The sequence below is a fragment of the Plodia interpunctella genome, chromosome 16 (genome assembly GCF_027563975.2).
Source record: "Plodia interpunctella isolate USDA-ARS_2022_Savannah chromosome 16, ilPloInte3.2, whole genome shotgun sequence".
NCBI lineage: Eukaryota > Metazoa > Arthropoda > Insecta > Lepidoptera > Pyralidae > Plodia > Plodia interpunctella.
The window spans coordinates 2,326,026-2,346,439 of record NC_071309.1 but is presented as its reverse complement, the minus strand read 5'-3'; the positions used below and the strand labels follow the sequence as shown (position 1 = coordinate 2,346,439).

Below are 20,414 nucleotides of genomic sequence, written 5' to 3'. Positions count from 1 at the left end.
AGATCGTGGATCGGGTCGGGAGGTTCCCTCTATTGTGGTTGAGCTTCGCGATGGCTGACTGACGCGTCAACTCGTGAACGGGTGCTGCCGGGGGGAAGTGGTCAGCTCGATCTTTTATTAAAAGTTTTTTTGTTTATTTTATATATACATATATATTTTCCTTTAAGCAGCACTTGATCACAATCATAATATGTTTCAGTATACCTTTTGACCATGTACTTTATTGTGTACTTACATTGTTATATTACTGATAAAAAATTATACATAAATTTATATTTAAGAAATGGTAGGGACTAACACTGTTTGAATGAGTTTCTTTCGGCATTTCTTCTCAGCAGTGGTCGTTCCGAAATGCTAGTAGTTTGTAGCTTTGCTAAACATCATTTAATTTAGAATATGACGTGAAAAAGTGCCTGTGAGGGCCTAATTTCTGAACAAATGATTTGATTTGATTGATTTGATAAATAGAAGCAAAATTTATACGAAACACAATTTACAGTATTGCGTGTATCGGTTACTTATTACTCGTGTTACCTATGCTTTGTGCCCTAATCAAGGTCTAGTTTATGCAAATCCAATTAACGTATTCACTACGTTGATATAAATAGATGGTCCCCAGATCGTCACTGAAAACTGAAATTAATATTAATAAGAATGGATGAAGTCCTGAATAAGTCGACCATTGTGCATTATATCATTTAATGTAATCATGTGTTTTTCATAAATTTATGTGTGTATAGATATTACAAACAAACAAGCACTCTGAGTTATACCAGTCAACATTGACGTTAACTTTAAGCTGCGCGTGAAATAAAATGGAACGCTCTCTAAGGGTGGGTTTGACCATACTTTTAACGTGCGCAGTAAAACGTAAAGTAGGTAGGACATTTTGTCTAAACGTCGGCGGCGCGCCGGTTAAAATTTTATCAATTCTCAGGTACTTGTGCCATCGAGTAGAATTCGAACGTGGAAAGTATTGGTTCACGTCTCAACCACTAGACCATCAACCCTTTATTTTATGAAATAAATTTAAAAAAATTAATTATTTAATAAATATACAATTTCAATAATTATAATTTGTAAAACTCTATAGGGTCTTCTCGTCTTTTAAATTTATTTTAACTTTTTAATTAAAAAAAATAAATGTTATTATTAATAGCGTCCCGTCCCGGCTTCGCTCGAGTAAAACCATAATAAATTATACACATAAATCTTCCTCAGCATCACACTATCTATCAAATAATCGACATCAAAATCCATTGCGTATTTTTAAACACACGGACAGACAGACAGCGGGAAGCGACTTTGTTTTTTAACTATTTAACAAAGGTCTGGCCTAGCTCATCTACTAAGCTGATAAGCATACCAAATATGCTAGCAAATTTACATTGATATATAATGTAACAATAGCGCTTTAATATATAGATATGTACATCTTTTTTCCATCATCTAAGAGCCTAAATGCCGCCGGCTCGAAATCAATTCAAACGAGTGCCCTATTATAATCCCTCTTCCCAAAAAGGAAAGGTATCATTAATAATACAGTGGACAAACAGGATGACCTTTGGTAGTTAAAGCTTGTCCAAGTAGGGTAGCGAATAGAATATGATATCGTTGTCTCTATCTAACATTAGAAAAAGAGTTAGGCTTATTTTCTCTTTAATAAAATTTCAAATTTTGCATGAATTCGCGATTTTTTTTTAATGTTTCATAAAAAATTCTTCAGTATGAACTGTGGTTTTTATCATTAGTTATTGAATATAATCAAAGATTCTTTATAAATGTATTTGCATTGTGGCTTTTGATAGTATAGTCAAGTCACGTATAGTAAAGAATAATTAATCTTTAAAAAATCTACGTTTATGTTTGGTTTTCACACACAAGATTTCGAATGAAAATTTAAAGCGAGAGAATATTCAAACGGAATAATAATAATTATTTTAAACTTAACAAAACAATTTACAAAGGTAACATGCACCTATTTTTTAAATCGGCTAAAATAATGATTGGCGGGTAAAAAACCTGGTTGTTTTCATATCAGTCATTCGGCGGTGTGCGAAAACGATTTTTTGATCCGAGTTGATTCTTTTTATTTTTGCCTCTAGATAAAAGCTTTGGTATTTTTTCTTTGTTTGATTCGTGCGGCTGTGTTTGAAATATTGTATTGAAAATAAAATGTTTGTAGTATGTTAACTGATTCATTCATGTACAATACGATTTTGCTCCACATTATAGTTATATGTAGACTAGATGTTGCCCGGGGCTTCATTCCCGTATGAATTTTGAGATAAAATATAGCCGATAGCAATCTTGGATAATGTACCATTCTAATGGTGAAAGAATTTTTGAAATCGGTCCGTTAGTTTCGGAGATTACCCGCCTCAAACATACAAAGTCACAAAAGCTTAGTATAGATATATTTATTACATTACACACATATAAGTGGTATATGATATTTTATCTATTTAGGTAATTGATTCACGACAAGTTTGCCAATATAATGTATTATATACGAATTTATTGCCCCGATCACTTTATGGAAAATCGTTAACGTCGGCTGTCGTTGGTCTTTATGACGTAAAAGGGTATTCTTTCAAAACGATGTTGAGTAATATTAAAGTATCAATTTATGGCTCGCGGCCGAGAGGTAATTTTACATAATTCTTAAGATATTCTCAAGACAATATGCCTTCGTTCCCGTTATAAAATTTCCTTCATAATATGTCAGAGATGACGCGCGACTACTCAAGGGTATATGACCGACTAAAAGTGGACATTTTCCTAAAAGCCTCACTTTAGATGTTGGTACAGAAATCGTCAATGGAAGGACAATGGAAGGAACTCCGGCAAAGAGCCTCGTAAATTACATGATGATGACAAAGATCGTCTCCAAAGGTACCTCTACTTCATAGTCGTATTCCTCATGGCTGAGGGTCGTAGTCATTACGTGCAATGAAACACGCACATCAACTTTCTTGGCATTATTAATGGAGTGGTTTGCCATTGCCTTCTCCATTTCACACACAAAGTTAATAATAATCAACCAGTGTGCAGGTTTCCTCACGATGTTTTCCTTCACCGGAAGCAAGTGGTGGTCTATGAAAACTACATGAGTCAAATTGGTATACAAATTCATGTGACACTAGGAGGATTCGAATCCTTTCGAAACCTTTCGATCCACAGGCGGGCGTCTTAATCTTAAAACCCCTTCCACACGACCCAATTTTACGCCCAATTTGATTAGATTGACAATCAAATTGGGTCGTGTGGACGGAATATGAAATTCAAGGTCATTGGGTGGTCGGTATCGCCCGATTTGGGATTGCTCAGTCAAATACTGAAATGGGCGATATAGTTGTATACGTGTGGACGTGTACCCAATTTAATCGGCAATCAAATTGAGCAATCAGATTGTGTCATGTGGAAGGGGTTTTACACCACCACCGCTTCAAAGGTACCTAACTCTCAACTATTTCAGCCACCAAACAGCCAACGTTGTTATGTTCCAGTTTGAAGGGTGAGAGAGACAGTGTAATTACAGGGTACTGTTGCAAAATGGCCAACCTAGGCAAAATGCAAACCTAAACCCTAGGGCACGTATCGGCAACGCGCGTGTAACGGCGTCAATAGGTTACGGTGACCACTTACCATCAGGTAGGCCGCATGCTTGATTATCTGCTGGTAAGAAAAATTTTAGCCCTATAGGAATGAATTGACCTTACGGGGGTGACATAGTCACTGCGTGACATGACCCTTTTAAATCAATAAAGAAAAAAAAAGGATTGAATTGGGCTGAAACCTGGACGATTTGCTTTCACCCGGGCGTTAGCCCTTTTAAGCTGGCAGCCATTTTCCATAAGAAATTCGCTGTGATTTTTAAGGACTTCGGAGCAAATTTATGGAAGTGACTGTCAAATTATATTCTTTACGCAGGTTAATAAAATATAAAAACGTTGTGACAATGTACCTATCACTTTTGGAGAATTTACGATGTTCACGCTGCTCCATTGTGTTTTGCGATTTTATGTAAAAGAGGTTTTAAGCTTCGATGCGATAAATGAAATGCAATATATATAAGTTATTGATATCGCTGAATAATGGAGTCCCATGGATACGGAGCTGACCAACTGTATGCGACCTATATTATTGGGTAAACAAGGTAAAAATTTGCATTATTAATTAATTATTTAATTTAATTAATTATTATTTTTCACCTTCTTTCATATTTTTCTTCTCAGTTTCATCATTGTCTATAATTACAGTCGTTATATTTAATTTTATACGAATCACCATATCAAGCCGTTATTGTAAAGTTTATTGACACGACTGTACATTCGACCGCACATCTAGTTACGGCAAAAGAGGCGATTTTGCAGTGAATTTGGGTCATGTATACTGTAGGCTATATATAAACAATAGTGTGTAATATATATTCTACTAGTAATATATATATATATTCTACTAGCCACTCGCGTCGACTTCGCTCGGGTAAAACCATAATAAAAAGTAGCCTATGTCACTCTTGAAGGTTTCGCCTATTTCTGTGCCAAATTTCACCGAAATCGGCCCAGCAGTTGTCAAACAAGAAAAAGAGAACATGTTTTCTCTTTATACTATTAATATGGATATATTGAGTATATTTAACAGCACGCGTGATCAGGTCATATAGTAAATAACCCGTTGAATATGTCCAAAATTTGTTGGCTATTGTTTTGAGCTTACATATATTGTTACTCCCAAACTCAATTAAAATTAGTTTCAAATGTAGATTTAAATATCAATACAAAAGAACACATCTTAACTTTAAACATATATAGTTAAACTAGCGGTCCGTTTTCGCTCGTGTAAAAACATAATATATTATGTACTCCTAAACCTTCCTCTGAAATCACACTATCTATTGGTGAAAATCGAATGAAAATCCATTCATAATTTTTTGAGTTTATCGCGAATAGACTGACAGACAAACAAACGCGGCAGTGGACTTTGTTTTATAATATGTAAAGATAAACACTTAATCCCATAATTATATTCATAAAAAATGGGCGAAAACGTAGGAAAGGCGGCCCTGGGTTCCGACGCTCAACGGCTGAGGGATAAATCGGGAAAATGTCCGAATGAAATAGAAACAAAACGGGCCCAAAATCTAGCCAGATAATACGACTAAGGTTTTATGAAGTAATTAAAAAGTTAAATTGAAAGGGCAAGAGGACGGCCGCACAGGAATTAATTAAACAAAACTGTTGTATCATTGACTAACTGCAAAAATAAACTATACTGTACTTTCTCTTATCTCAGTATTTTCCACTTTGTACACACACAAAGTCAAAACATGCGAATTATTCAGACGGCCAACATTCTGTAATGAATTCACATAAAGAAGAAAGTTCTTGAAAGCATCATTTGGTGTAATTTACTAACTGCGCCACGGGGCTCCGCTGCCCTGGGAATTTCGCTATAAAAGTACTCTGTGTTATTCCAGGTTATATTCTACCCGTGTACCAAATTTTAAAACAATCCGCCCACAAGATTTTGCGTGAAAGAGTAACAAACATATATACATACAACTTTCGCATTTATAACATTAGTAGGATTTGCAAATGAAAATATCCGAAGTGTATCACGCACCTGGCTGTATTCAGCTCGTGTAGAAGATTACAGGCAAGTTTTATTGGAAGCGCCCAAGTTCCCAAACCCACTTTGTCGAGTTGGTCCCGAGATATGTATATGTTACCGGCCAAACCCGATTCCAGGATAAACTAGTTTTGCCTAAGCTAAACTAATTCTTCATACATACGATGGGATAAACTGGTATAGCCTAGGCTAAACTAGTTCGTCCTAAGCCCGAGAAGATAAACCAGTTTAGCCTGGGCCAAACTAGGTTATCCTAGCAGAAATACACACTCTCAGTATAAACTGGCATGGCCTAGGCTAAACATTATAGAATATCTAGAAAGACAAAATAAATAGGCAATTCGAATAAAATACTTTTTAATGAAAATTAATAATTCCATTAAAAACGATAACGGTAATACAAACAATTACATTCTAATAAATAATAATGTATTTTTAATAATATTTATTGTCTTAATATTATTAAAAATACTTTATTTATAATGCTATTTCAAAGCCTTGGTTTGTCGGACGAGGTTAAATTAATTTAGACTAGGGTATTCCTGTTTAACCTGAGTGTGTTTATTTCTATCAGGATAAACTAGTTTGGCCTACGATCAACAATTTTTTTCTATATGCGATAGGACGAACTAGTATAGCCTAGCCTAAACCAGTTTATCCTATCGCATGTAGGAAGAATTAGTCTGGCCTAGGCAAAACTAGTTTATCCTAAAATCGGGTTTAGCCGGTAACATATATATTTATAGCAATATGCGAGCAAGTGCCTAAACTTTTGCTTTGTATAACTTGAAAAAGTAAATATATTTTTATCTAGTACTGTTTTTAGGGTTCCGTGCCTCAAAAGGAAAAAAAACTAAAAACACAGTCTGTCTGTTTGACTTTAGCTTAAGACAAATATATTAAATAAATGAAGTTTTAATTTAAAGAGTATTTTTAGGGCATCTTTTAGATGAAAATTGTTTCGTAAAATATATCGTGTGGTATTTCAATTAAAATAGGTTGTTTTGAGAATCCCAAGTATAATATATATCTTATTTAAATACTGTAATATCAAAACCAATGTTGTCTAAATTTAAACGATAAATCGGAAACAGAGAGAAAATCAGACTCCTGTCCGCTTAATGAAGATTTTATGATAATAATATCTAAAAACACCTTATTTTAACCGTTTTACGCTCATGCATTTACAAATGCGCGTCAAACCACATGAAACATTTTTCCACTTTTAAAATACCTTTCAAAAGTAAGTACTAGACCGTAATGAAAATATGCCGACGGCGTAACGGTATTGCCCTAAGCTAGGGATGTCACGACTAGAAATTTTCGGATCCCGTTGATATGGATAGTCGAATATAGGTATAATATTTGAAGTGGTTGGTGGTGTATGGTTAAGACGCCCGTCTGTGGATCGAAAGGTCTCAGGTTCATATGCTACTCGTGCCATATGAGTTTGTATATCAATATGACTCATATTTTTCATAGAGCACCACTTACTTCCGATGAAAGAAACATCATGAGAAAACCTGCACACCGGTGGACAGTTTAGTTCACTAGAAAGTGTATGCGACTACCTGTCACTAGATGACGGTAAGTAGTCGTAAAGGTCATGTCAGATGCCTTTAGGCGACTTAAATAAAATCTGATACCAGTGTTAGCAATAACACACTCGATATGATGATTATGGTATAATATTGGAACTTGTAGCTTGCATTTTCAGTTTTCTTTTTAATCTAGCGTTTTTTTTTGGTTAAATTCTATCATTGTTTTAAATATATCAGTGACTATGTCCTATGGCTTTATCTCTTAATTTTGCGATAAGTAAAAATACACATACATAATTATATCCAGATTCAACATTTTCCATTACGACGGATTTTTTTGGTTGAATGTCTTAAGAAAACGGCATTTTATCATAACGTATACCAATTTTAATCACTTATACAAAATTATTCAAAATTTATTTTTATAATTCAGTTTTAATAACGGATTGTTGATTATTTCGGATACTGGTTGTTTCGGTTACGGAATCCGTAAGGCACATCACACCCCTACCTGGGTTACATTGTTTGCAAACCGTGGTGTGGAAAAACGCTACTTTTTTATTGACTTTGATAGTTTCAGTAGTCGTGTTTCAAACCCTTTTAGGTAGGAAAATTGTTTAAACTAAACTAACTTTATTTTGTAATGCTATAAGTACCTACGAAAAGTTAAAAAATGATTAGTTACTAAAGTACTCCATTGTACTTTAGTAACTAATCATTTTTACTTACGTGTTGTAATGTACAAAAGTTTTTTACAAACAATTTAAGTAGAATTTTCCTAAAGATATCCCACGGCAATATGTAAGACTAATAACAGATCGGCCACGTTGTTGTCAGCGACTGTAGCACTACTGTAGACTTACAATACACTACAAAATATCTTTATTGGCCATAAAAACAGTATTGATACAAAATAATACAATAATATATACATATGGACCAGTGGCGGGCTTATTGCTAAGCAATCTCTTCCAGCCAGACTTTGGGTAGTGAGAGAGGATAACAGAAGAGGGTGGGCGCAGTATGTATGTACTTTACCTATACATACATACATATACATACTGTACAGTATGTACTTTACCTATTTTCTATTAAGGTAGCACATAAGTATAACTTACCTAAAACCAGAGTATTAATTAAATTCCAAATTTACTGAAATTTCTTAATCTATATTTGTTGTTTCTCTATTTTCTTAACTAACCACAGATAACATGTGATTATACCAAATAATTCTCATAAATAACAATAATAAATAATAAATAAATATTTAGGACAGCACACAGATTGTGCTAGCCCCAAAGTAAGTTCTAAACTTGTGTCATGGGATACTAACTCAACGATACTATATTTTATAACAAATATATATATAGATAAACATCCAAGACCCGGGCCAATCAGAAAAAGATCATTTTCCATCATGACCCGACCGGGGTTCTAACCCGGGACCTCTCGGTTCAGAGGCAAGAACTTTACCACTGCGCCACCGAGGTCGTCAAATACTATAAACTCAACAATAGAAAAGCGTCATTTGAAAATAATATGTATAAATAAATTTAGGTAATTTCGGGTGTTTTAGAAAGTGTTCAATTTTAAACATCGTATTCCAAGTTAGGTAACTAGTTGTTCGCCGCGAACTTAAACCTCGCGAACACAATATTTTTTTTACAAAATTGTGAATATTTCAAAAACGGTTTAACCGATTTGGTTGCCCCAAGATTTGAAAAATTATATTGGCAGATCCTATGTACCTTTTAAATTTCATCAAAATCGGGCCAACGGTTCGAAAGTTATCGCGTTACAAACATGTATGTAATTTTGCCCCGTGCAGAATGTTAGAACTCGCTCGGTTAATTAAATAAATTTAAATAGTATTGAATATGAACACATCAATTTTTGTCCCCGTGATCACCTTAATTTTCGCAATCGAAAACATAAATTTTTAGCCTTTCCCCGAATCGCAGCATATTCGACCTTTTTCTGATTTATCGTCGTTACCCCTGCGTATATAGTTTGCAAGTTTTATTATGCCACCAGACTCGGAAATCCGGAATTTTTGACTTCAGTTAACTTTATTGAGCGTGTAATCGAAGAAGTATTTTTGTGAATAGTGTTTTTAGGTACGAATAGTGTGCTAGTATGACAGAATACTGTAATATTATTAATTAAATACGGTAAGCATATGTTTCCAAGGGAGCACAAATATTAGTAACCGTCAGGCATTAAAAACTCTAGGTGTTTTAAAATGAAAATCGCAGCATATTTGATAGTTGAATAGTTAATTAGTATGAAAACTCTCATCTTCAGCGTGTTCCCGGTTACATTGGGAGCTGTGGCGCTTTAAACCCCAGGGTTAGCGTAAAAAAATTGACATTAAACTTGAAAGATTTGCCTATGATTTTACAACCGGCCGCCCCCTTTTTGGAAATACTATTGTTGTTTATCAGCTTTTAAGGCTTTGTGTCCCTTAGTCGCCTCGTACGACGATCCACGGGAAGTTATGAGTGGTGATATGGAGTGGTTTAATTCCAGGGCGGAACCACACGCCGCTCTATATAACTGCTATCACAGTACAAAGCAATCAAACACCGAATGTTTTTGCCGTCACCAGATGTTTTCGACTTTTAACGCCAATAAATCCACAAATTGCCCCCCGACTTCGTTGTTTTAGGGTTCCCTTGTAGATACAAAGAGAATTTACTAAATAGTGAACAACGAATATGTTTCGATAAATGTCATACAATGTACCTTTTTAAAAATATTAACTATATTTTTTTTTGTTACGGATATTTTACGGATTTTTCAAATACGCATTTAAAAATATGCATAAAAGAAAAATTTTATGAATAAAATAAATTTTCAAACAAACTTAAAATATTCCCAAAAAGTACTATTTATTTATAGTATCCCACAACATTTTGTACGTAAATATATAATAATGTTTAATTTATGTATTCAATATATTCATTATTCTCACCGGTAAAGGCCTCTCTCCCTAACATCGCTATTTATGAAGCAAAAATATAATCAATTTTCAGTTCTGTAGTAATAAAATCTTCTTAATAGTCGTATTCCTCATGGCGTGCATAGGGTCGTGGTCATTACGTGGAATAAAACACACACAACATGGCATGGCATTCTTGGCATTAATAATGGAGTGGTTTGCCATTGCCTTCTCCATTTCACACACAAGTTAATAATAATCAACCAGTGTGCAGGTTTCTTCACGATGTTTTCCTTCACCGGAAGCAAGTGGTGGTAGATGAAAACTACTATACATGAGTCAGATTGGTATACAAACTCATGTGGCACGAGTAGGATTCGAACCTGGGACCTGTCGATCCATATTCGGTCTTATCCATTACACCACCACCGTTTCAAGTATAGTAATAAAATACTCTTCAAATATATACGGAACTGTGAATGCAAAAATAAAATCACCACCTGTGTTATATCCGAATGGCGTCGTTTGTTAAAACACGCGCAAGATTAATTTGTCTGATCGAAAATTACTTATTATTTACACATTCATTGCACGTGGCTATATATATTCAACCTCTCACAAAAACAGAGGGTTTTGTATAGATTAGGTCATTATTAATTAATATTAAATATAACTTAAATGTATTTTGATGAACAAGGCATTCTTTCGAATTCTTTTTTTTATATTCGCATTTTTTTTTCGAAGTTACTATCTTTATTGCCAGTAGCACAGTTTTTCATTTTTTTTAACCTATGAAATAAGCACTTAAAACTTAAATAAACACTTAAAATTCAAAAAAGGAACATGGGCAAAGAAAGCCTAGTTGATTACATTACAATTAAAATTTGACAGCAAAGGAAGAACATTTTTATTATTCATTGAGGCTTCAAGACGAGTTTATTTTGGAAACGAAGTAAATATTTCAACATGCTCTCAATCTACATCAGCAGTAGCGCCTCAAGGCTTTTATCTCAAGAATTTCTATATAAGTATACGTTTTTTTTTTACTACCAACCAGCCATATACACACAGAATTTCGAGTAACTTCTATTATTTAAGGTCTAACCTTAAATTCAGTGACTGCATGTGGTCACCGCAGCTTATAGCCACGTTGCTATAGTATCCTAGATTTAACTTATTATTTGAAGACCTTCGTGGCCTAATGGTCATCATGCCGGACTGCTACGCTGGAGGTCCCGGGTTCGATCCCCGGTCAGGTCAACATGGAAAATTATATTTTTCAGATTGACCTGGGTCTTGGATATTTATCTATTTATATATATATTATACAATATAATATCGTTTAGTTAGTATCCCATAACACAAGTTTCGAACTTACTTTGGGGCTAACTTAATCTGTGTGATTTGTTACTATTTATTTAACTGTATACGAAAAAAGAATGTTAATAAATAAAAAGAATGCTATTTGTTTGTAGTTTTAGAATATAGAATTAATATAATACATAAATAATTTAAATTTTGACATGAAAATACTAATACACTTTGTGTGAAGGTGTAATTTATGAACAAATGATTTAAATATCTAGCATAGTATTTACTATGTAGTGTTTCATAACTGGTGTTCTAGTTTTTAAATTTTCGTCAACAGTTCCTATAGTATTACACTTTGCATAGGTACATTTTTTTAAAATCTACAACAATAATAATAAGTTTTTTTACAAAAATATCATTTTGCCACAAGCTTATAATGTAATCAGAGATCTTATGACATTTAACACCTGACCAAAAATCCATGATCGTACTGTAAACCGTTGAGGAGTTCCCTCGTAGGTAGCCGATATTGGGTTCACCATCAGGTCATGCTTATTATAATAATGCATTGTCATGGAAACTGAAGCGACGTGGAATATTTCGACTCGGTAGGTTAAATGGAAGTGCGAGAAATATAACTTGCAAGATTTGATCACAGACAGACAAACATAAGGTGAAACTAAATATAAAAGGCTTGTAAAAGGAACCAATATAAGATTTCGTTCATTACAATGAAAATCAGAAGGTAGGAAATTTATATTCACAGCTCCAGGTCAAGTTTGGATCGCAATCGGAGTAATATTTCAAGAGGTTCTCTTTATATATTATTCAATGCAAGTAATTTGTCTAGAACAATGAATGATGCTCCGCTTTGAGCGAAGCCTTAGCTTGTACGCGTTTGCGCATGGTACAAGTCATGATCGAATTTAAATTTTAAATTTGTTCTTTTTTGTCGTCATGTGCGTGCCGATGGTCTGACAACTAGGGATGCCGACGACCGTGCGAAGTGGAGACGAAAAATTAGGGAAGTGGACCCTAGGCTCGGACGCTCAACGGCTGAGGAAGTAACGGGGAATACTGAGTGTACCTAATCCCGGTTGCCTCATCCTCTCCTCCTGTAGGAATTTTAGGAAGACACAAGCTGTTATTGTTGTCATGAAAATTTTCATTCAACACGTGACAAAAATATCTTGTCCGTACAATACGGTTGAGGGATTCCCTTATCGGGAGACGATCCTGGATATACTAACGTGTCATGCGTTTCATAATAATGCATGGTCATCCAAACTCAACATGTTACAAAATTCCAACTCGCAATGAGTTTAAAGATTTTTGCTTCAAAATTAAGTTGCAAGATTCCACTCGAAAAATGTAACTAACTATACTTTCAAATATATTGCTAATTAAATAAAAGCTAGTAAAAATAAATGGTATCATATTTTATTAAATCTTTATTTTTAATACATATAATTAAGCATCGAAAATAAGCTAATTCGGTCGTTAACTTTTACTAAGACAATTCTAACTGCTTAACGTGTATTAAACGCGCACGTGCCTTTTATGCTTCGGACGGAAACGTGTCGTGTTACAACGACCAGCGGTCACAGAGCGACTGATTCAGCGGGCTACGACTGCACTTAATACCTGTTTTAGTAATTAATAATGAAATGCTAAAGTTTAAAATTAGTAAAGAGGGTTCTAAGGTCATAACTGAAGCCAACCCCTAGCCTCTTGGAGATAGCATCGCTTCGCGTGCTATCTAGCCAATCGCCTATTGTCTGATAGTCTGATATCCTAAGCCTGATACGATCTTAGTCTGATGGTTTCCAACGAGATGAATCGTGGGAGCCTAATGTCGAGTAGAGGTCCTATAATGCAGGATATTAACGACGTGAATGCTAAATGCATTGTTGCAGTGGAAATTTAACCTATGGCGAATATTAGAGGTTTCTCTGCACAGCTTTTAGACACAATACGAATCACACTTAACCTTCCTGAAAATTTTAATTTCTGTTGCTGCAAAATCATAAAAAGATATAGGTAGTACTATTGTTTGTATAATAAGACTTGTAAGTAGGTACACTTGTAAAAACCGAGTTTACCTAAATAAAAAAGTAAAAAATTATTTATTTCTTAAAAAAATACAATTTCTCATATATATAAAAGTACAGTTGGTAATAGAGGCGAGTTTGCAATGAATTGGGGTAGGTTGATGTGCTGACTGTACATGCAAGTTACATGATTCTTATTTATGCTACCTAATTATTTTGCGAAGACTGGTGCTTGAAATAGGCTGAAACAGCCTGTCACTCAAGACACCAGCCCCACCTCCTAGATGGACCAGCGAAGTTATTGGTTTTGTACTTACAGTACAGAAATAATCACATATAATAAATATTTACTATTTCTATGCAATATAATGCACTAAAATTCAACCTTTCCAGTAAATAATTCCGATATTGTAGACCTGAAACCGAGTTTAATTTGAGTTTAATGTTCACTAAAGGACTTTTAGGTCAAACAGTGATAGCACAAAGGAACTTTCAGGTCAAATAGTGATTAGAGCAAGGAAAGCTGTAGGGCTCAGAGCTTGATATACGGACATAAAACCTTTTTTTCCGAGCATAACAACATGTAATTTTTAACGCATACTATAATATAAGATGAGCAACTAAAAGTAGTACTTAATAATTAGTAATGAATATAGGTTTTATTTAATAACTTATTATTGTTTTGTTTTAAATAACAAAAAAAATAATATTAATAATAAACAGTTTATTTAAAATAATTCGTACAGATTCATAATGGCAGTCCTGACAACCTATGTATCTTAAAAATAAACTGAATACTTATTTGACTGACGTAATTAATAAGATACTGGCCACTTACAAAAAAAGAAACTAAAAATAGAACATGGTCGAAATTAGAAATTATCTTTGAACTTTTTTAAGTTTTAGATTCCGCAGTCCTTCTTATTCTTCTTCAGTCGTAGTCTTCATTACTGAAGGTCGTGCACGTTCTGGAAAGCCTTGGTTAAGGAATTGACGAGCCGTCTCCACGCCTTCCTGTCGTTAGCTTGTCGGAGCGCTTCGGTGACTGAGATCCCCATCACCTAGCACAGAGTCAGACCAGCGGATTGGTGGTCGGCCTCGGAGTCTCTTTCTATCCACCTTACCAACCGCAGTCGTACAGACAAAGTTTAGGTAGATTCGCCACGTCCTTCTGTCCTTGCGTCCATCCGCGGTCTATCTCAAAAACTATTTAGTACTAGATAAGGGTACACAAATTAATCACGTGATTAAATAAAATCTCTTTTCATTAAGTAAGATATGTGAAGTTGATGTACAATCAACCATTCAACAAACTCAATCTTAAATCATTCAAACTCTTTGCATTAACAATGTGTTGTAGGTGCTTTAATGTAATATAATAGAGTTTCCAAGGTTTTGAACTAAATTATGTAGGATGCAAAATTCCGAGGGAACCAGCTTACATCGCCTTATGCATACCGGAGTATACTCTCAGTTATTGGAGACATAATTTTGGTACATTCGCCCGTGTGTCTTGAATATTTCCTTTGTTGCTGAAGTAGGTCATGCTCGTGTTTACACGTATTTTGAATTAGTAAGTACGTACCTCATGGCGGTTAAGTAACTTTTACAACGGTCGGTCATTGGATGGGTGACCGAAAATGTATTCTCTTGAGCTCCTCCGCGCCTCGGTAGGCACATAAAGCCGTTGGTCCCGGTTGTGTTTGCAGTCATTAAAATCCGCGAATCCGCAATGGGCTCGCATTAGGGGTCATGGCCCATACTCCTTAAGCCTGTGCCCCAGCAGTGGACGTTTACACGGCTGTTATATCAAGCAAATGATATGCTGCATTCCGTGGCTTCACTCTCACATAAAGTTTCATCTAAATCAGTCGAGTAGATTTTGCATAATAGAATAACAAAAGAGTATCACATCCAAACATCAAATAACTTAGTATTTAATACTTGTAAAATGTTAAAAGAAACGCCTGTGGTCGAGTCTGCTGTGTTGTGTTATCACACATTCGATAAATAAAAAATAAAAGGCAGTTTGAATAATTCGAAATAACAACAAAAATAATAAATTCGTAATTTGAATAATTCGAAATAAGAGTATCCCTTCATTTGTAAAACGTGAAGCAGCTCTTAGTTACATTGAAGTAGGACTCGACTTATTCCCTTAACATTAACATCGCTCTATGAGGATCCGAGAGGCCTATTCACCGCTAAATGCAGTGGGGCGCAGCCCTGGGGCTACGCCGAGATTGGCTCTGAAGAACTGTAGGAGACCGAGTAACTGAAGCTTACTGGGACGACATTTAAAACGTTGTGTCAACTAAGGAAAATATGAAAAATCGATGGACAAGCTACTTGCACCGAAAAAAATTACATTTGAGAAAATGCCATCTGAGGTTTACTACGAACGGTTCATATTATATTCATATATTTCATACAAGTTAACAAATAAAAATTAAAAATGAGGCTTTTTAAATTTTTCTTTATCAATCTCATCGACGGAATCTTCCAAAGTGTATGCAATTTATTCACAGGTGAATGAAAAAAAAAGAACAAAACGCAAGAATTTCATTTGATTCCACTGTTATTGCTCATTTCGTTCACGATTGCTTGAAACAATTCTCAGGAACATTAAAAGGCTATAAAGAACAAACGAATTAATTTCGCCAAGACATGTGTCCACGGAGTGATATAATTAAACTTTTATATGGCTGAATCGATTACAGGTTTAATTTAAACCTATGAGCTTCCCGACGAAAGCGTGTGGTTCATTCATCACAAAAATCTTAATAAATATTTTTTACAATAATGTTATTTTGATACAAGCTTTTATTGTCGACAGAGATCTTATTTCATTCTACGCATGACATAAACAATCATGATCGTGCAGTAAACTGTTGTAAAGTTACTTCGTCGGAAACCGATCCTAAGTAAACCACGGAGGCCCGAGTATTATGCACTCATATAAGAGAGAACGGTAAACCAAACTATTCGTTTTTTAAAATAATTGCAATATTTATGTGCACAAAACAATAAACAAATGAAACTCGCAAATTTTTATTCATAACATGTATTTATGAGGAGTACAAGAGTAATTGAAAACAAACAGATTTAGTTAAGCAATAAACACCAGTTACGAAGCGGCTCATTCGTGCAGTAAATCCTCTCAGTAAATATACACAACACTACACTTAGCATTGTGTAAATATTCACTAACTATGAGAGATATTTTATAGTGTTGTGCCGATTACGACCACAATCGACCGGAGGACCGGACCGGAGGACCGGATCGGAGGTCGATTTGTCGACTATTCAAGTTCTCGCATCTCATTTTACAGGTCCTTCTTTGACGATTTCGGTGGTGGCGCTGTGATAAAGTGCTTGCCTTTGAATCGAGAGGTCCCGGGTTCGATCCCTGATCAGGTCATGATGGAAAATGATATTTTTCTGATTGTTCCGGGTCTTTATTATTTATATATTTTCTAGCCGCAAAAAGCCAGAGCCCGGAGTTACATAACTTAGTTACACTTACAATAGAAGAAGACTTACTATATTAGATGTTATTAGAAACCAGATTGTTGGCGCTCTTTACCGACTATTCACCGACTAAAAAAAGAAGTCACATTTTGAAAGGGAAAGCAAAAAATTTGTTGTATCTACAGCAAATTTTTACCGTCCTCTATTTTGTCATTCAAATTAGATGTGAAAATTTAGCTCTATGCGTAGTGCTATTTTGCTATTTGCAAATCACCATCCAGTCGATTCGCAGTGAGACGCAGCTAACCAATCACAGTGCGCCATTGTGACGCGACGACAATCACACCGCAATGTGATTGGGTCACTACGTGTCACTTAAAATCGATAGTGAGAAGTGAAATGCAAACCCGAATTTCGCCCTCTGATTGAAACAATGATATTTTTGTCATTCATTTCGTGAGATTCCAGTCTCATTCTATAAGAATACTTTCTGAAATAAAACTTATTCACGATTCAAGTATTCAAATAAAAATTAATAAGCAAAATCTTTGTAAACCGAATGAGTTATACAATGGCGCACTCTATTCGGATAATAAGAAAAAATGAATTAGATTTCAGTGACGGACTAAACATAAAACAGGGTAAGCAACTGCCTAGGGCTCCGTTTCGATTAGAGACCCTTTATCCCGTAATATACCATTGACCTGCACTATCAAGTATGCATAGAAGACTCATTAATTTATTTGCACCATTATGGGCATACAGTACACAAAATAGTTAAAAACGTCACGATTTTAAAAAAGTTACTTGTTTAGATTTATGTTGTAACTTATTATAGAGTTAATATTAGTTAGGCGATGTTGCTAATACTCATATCATTTCGTCGACTTGTAAAGAATTGACAACTCGATACTCTCCTTTAGAGACGCCGTATTCGTTTAGATAAGAGGTCTTGACAGCTGTTAGGCGACAGCCATGCAACAACATCATTCACAAAGAGAATTAATGTCACCAATTTAAAAGACGGCCTCTCCTAAAATTGCAGCTAAATCTTTTAAAATTGAAACGCATTTTTAAACGAACGCCAACTTCTGAGAGTCACAGAGATAATCCAATCAATCAACTCACACGTGTTTTTGCAAATAAAATATCTTTTATCTTTTAAATGCTCAAAAGAGAGATGATTCAACAAACGTTGTAAAAGGGCTCCAGGAATTGCATGTCCAAGGGCTCTGACGTGGTTAATCCGGACCAAGCTGAGAAAAGGCACGGATGCTTAAAAATAATAATTAAATAACTTCCAAGAGGTCGCCTTATTAAATTCTGAAAAGGTCGTGATTCTTTTAATTTTTTTTTATTTTAACATCCATTCCTCATGGCTTCTCAGTGAAGCAGTCATTTAATTATGCTGCTTCCATGATATCAATTGCAATATTATGTACTATTATTTATAGCAGTGGTATGATAGTCTTGCACTTAATTTAGAGGATTATAATTTTAGACATTACAATGAAGTAAATAGAGATATACAATTACCTAAAATTCATAAAAAGCTATATGTAATTGTCACTATCGTACTTCACAATATTTGCCATTTGCAGATTTACGCAAAGTACGCCATTTTGTGTAAACGTCAGCGGCGCGCCGGTTAAAATAAACGTCAAATTTCAGAGTGCAACTCATCCTTAGAAGGCTAATGATTTACAAAGTGAAAATCGAACTCCGTGACCTCTGTCTACCTGTATGTCCATTTATGTTTTTTTATTTATTAAATGCATTTATTCCATTATCTATACATTATCAGCGAATGAATACATGACGTGATTTATATGAGAACTGTTATTTCACGTAGGTAATAAAACAACAGCAAAGTACATCGAAATTGGCATTAAGTTTCAATATAAAATTGGCAACAAAATTCTTAATTTGACGGACATATGAATGTGTAAATTTATTAATTCGTTCATGTGTGAGTATCATTTTCAGAGCTGTTCTCCACAAGGTCTAAAGCATTGGGAATTCAATTTAAATGTATTTTCGCATTCAATTTATTCATTCCAAACATTTAATAATTTTAACGGACTACATATGTGGACCAATTGATCACATTATAAACTACTATCCCTACTATTAAAACTATTAAAAACCAATAATAGACAATATTTGTCACAATCGTGCTAAAATGCTGTATGCAAAGAACATTAATAATATTTTAAAGATTTTATAGACTAGCATCGATGGTCGCTGCTTTTCTTTGTTTATTTTTTTGTATATATATGAATTATTATGTATTATTTCAAATTATACCCTATACATATCCGTTAGATATAAATATTTGTGATAAGTACTTTATATATTGAATCTGTTAAAAACATCTGGACGGATTTTTTTACGGTTTTCACCAATAGATAGTGATTGACGAACTCGGTGGTACAGTGGTAAACTGCTTGCCTCTGAACCGTGAGGTGCGATCCCCGATCGGGTAATGATGGAAAATTATCTTTTTCTGATTGGCCCGGGTCTTGAATGTTTATCTATACATGTATTTGTTATAAAATATAGTAACGTTGAGTTAGCACACAAGTCTCGAACGTACTTTGGGGCCAACTCAATCTGTGTGATATGTTCTTATATATTTATATTTATTTATTCCTAAGGAAGTTTTAGGTTTATATTTTATTACAGTTTTACCTATACAAAACCGGGACACAGCTAGTATATAATAAAAATGTAGCGATATAAGCGCCACTTATTGTTACCACATCACTGCCAAATAGAATATTCAGGGTATAAGGGTATCTTCCAAGAAGGGTCTGCAATATTAACACGAAGGCAAGTTATTGATAAAACCGGGTTAGGCGTTATCGGCTTTATTTATTGATAGATCTATAAGGGCACGGAGATAGGAATTGTTTTTTATGAAAAATAATGTTTTGAGATCCGATTTATCGTGTTACGTATTTTTCAATAAAATAATTTATAATTAGTAAAAAATATTGACCGAGTAAGCGAAGCGAACGAGGTCTACAAATCAACTTGGGGCAAAAATACATTTTTGTATTTTTATAACGCGATAACTTTCGAACTGATTTTGATGAAATTTAAAAGGTATGTAGGGTCTGTCAATAGAATTTTCAAGTTCGTGGGTCATCAAAATCGGTTACGTCGTTTTTGAAATATTCATAATTTTGTTAAAACCCATCAAAATTTATTGTGTTCACGTGGTCTAAGTTCGCGGCGAACAACTACTTAAAATGAGTTAAGGGTCAACTCGACTCACAACACACGTACACGTTTTCCGTACCCATTTATAGATATGAGAATGTATGCAGGCAAATTCTGAATTTTCAACTATGGGTGTAAATGACAAATTGAATGTAATGTATTTTCTTCATTGGTATGTAAAATATTTAATACTTAATTAAAATTAACAATTTACTTGTATCGAGGTATTTTTCGTACATT

The 20,414-nt window shown here is 34.5% G+C and overlaps 1 protein-coding gene across 1 annotated transcript in view; it reads left to right on the top strand.

Moving 5' to 3' along the window:
• LOC128676573 (uncharacterized protein) overlaps nucleotides 1-20,414 on the top strand; it is a 237,824-nt gene that overhangs the window by 65,681 nt on the left and 151,729 nt on the right. The gene's annotated exons all lie outside the window — the stretch shown is intronic.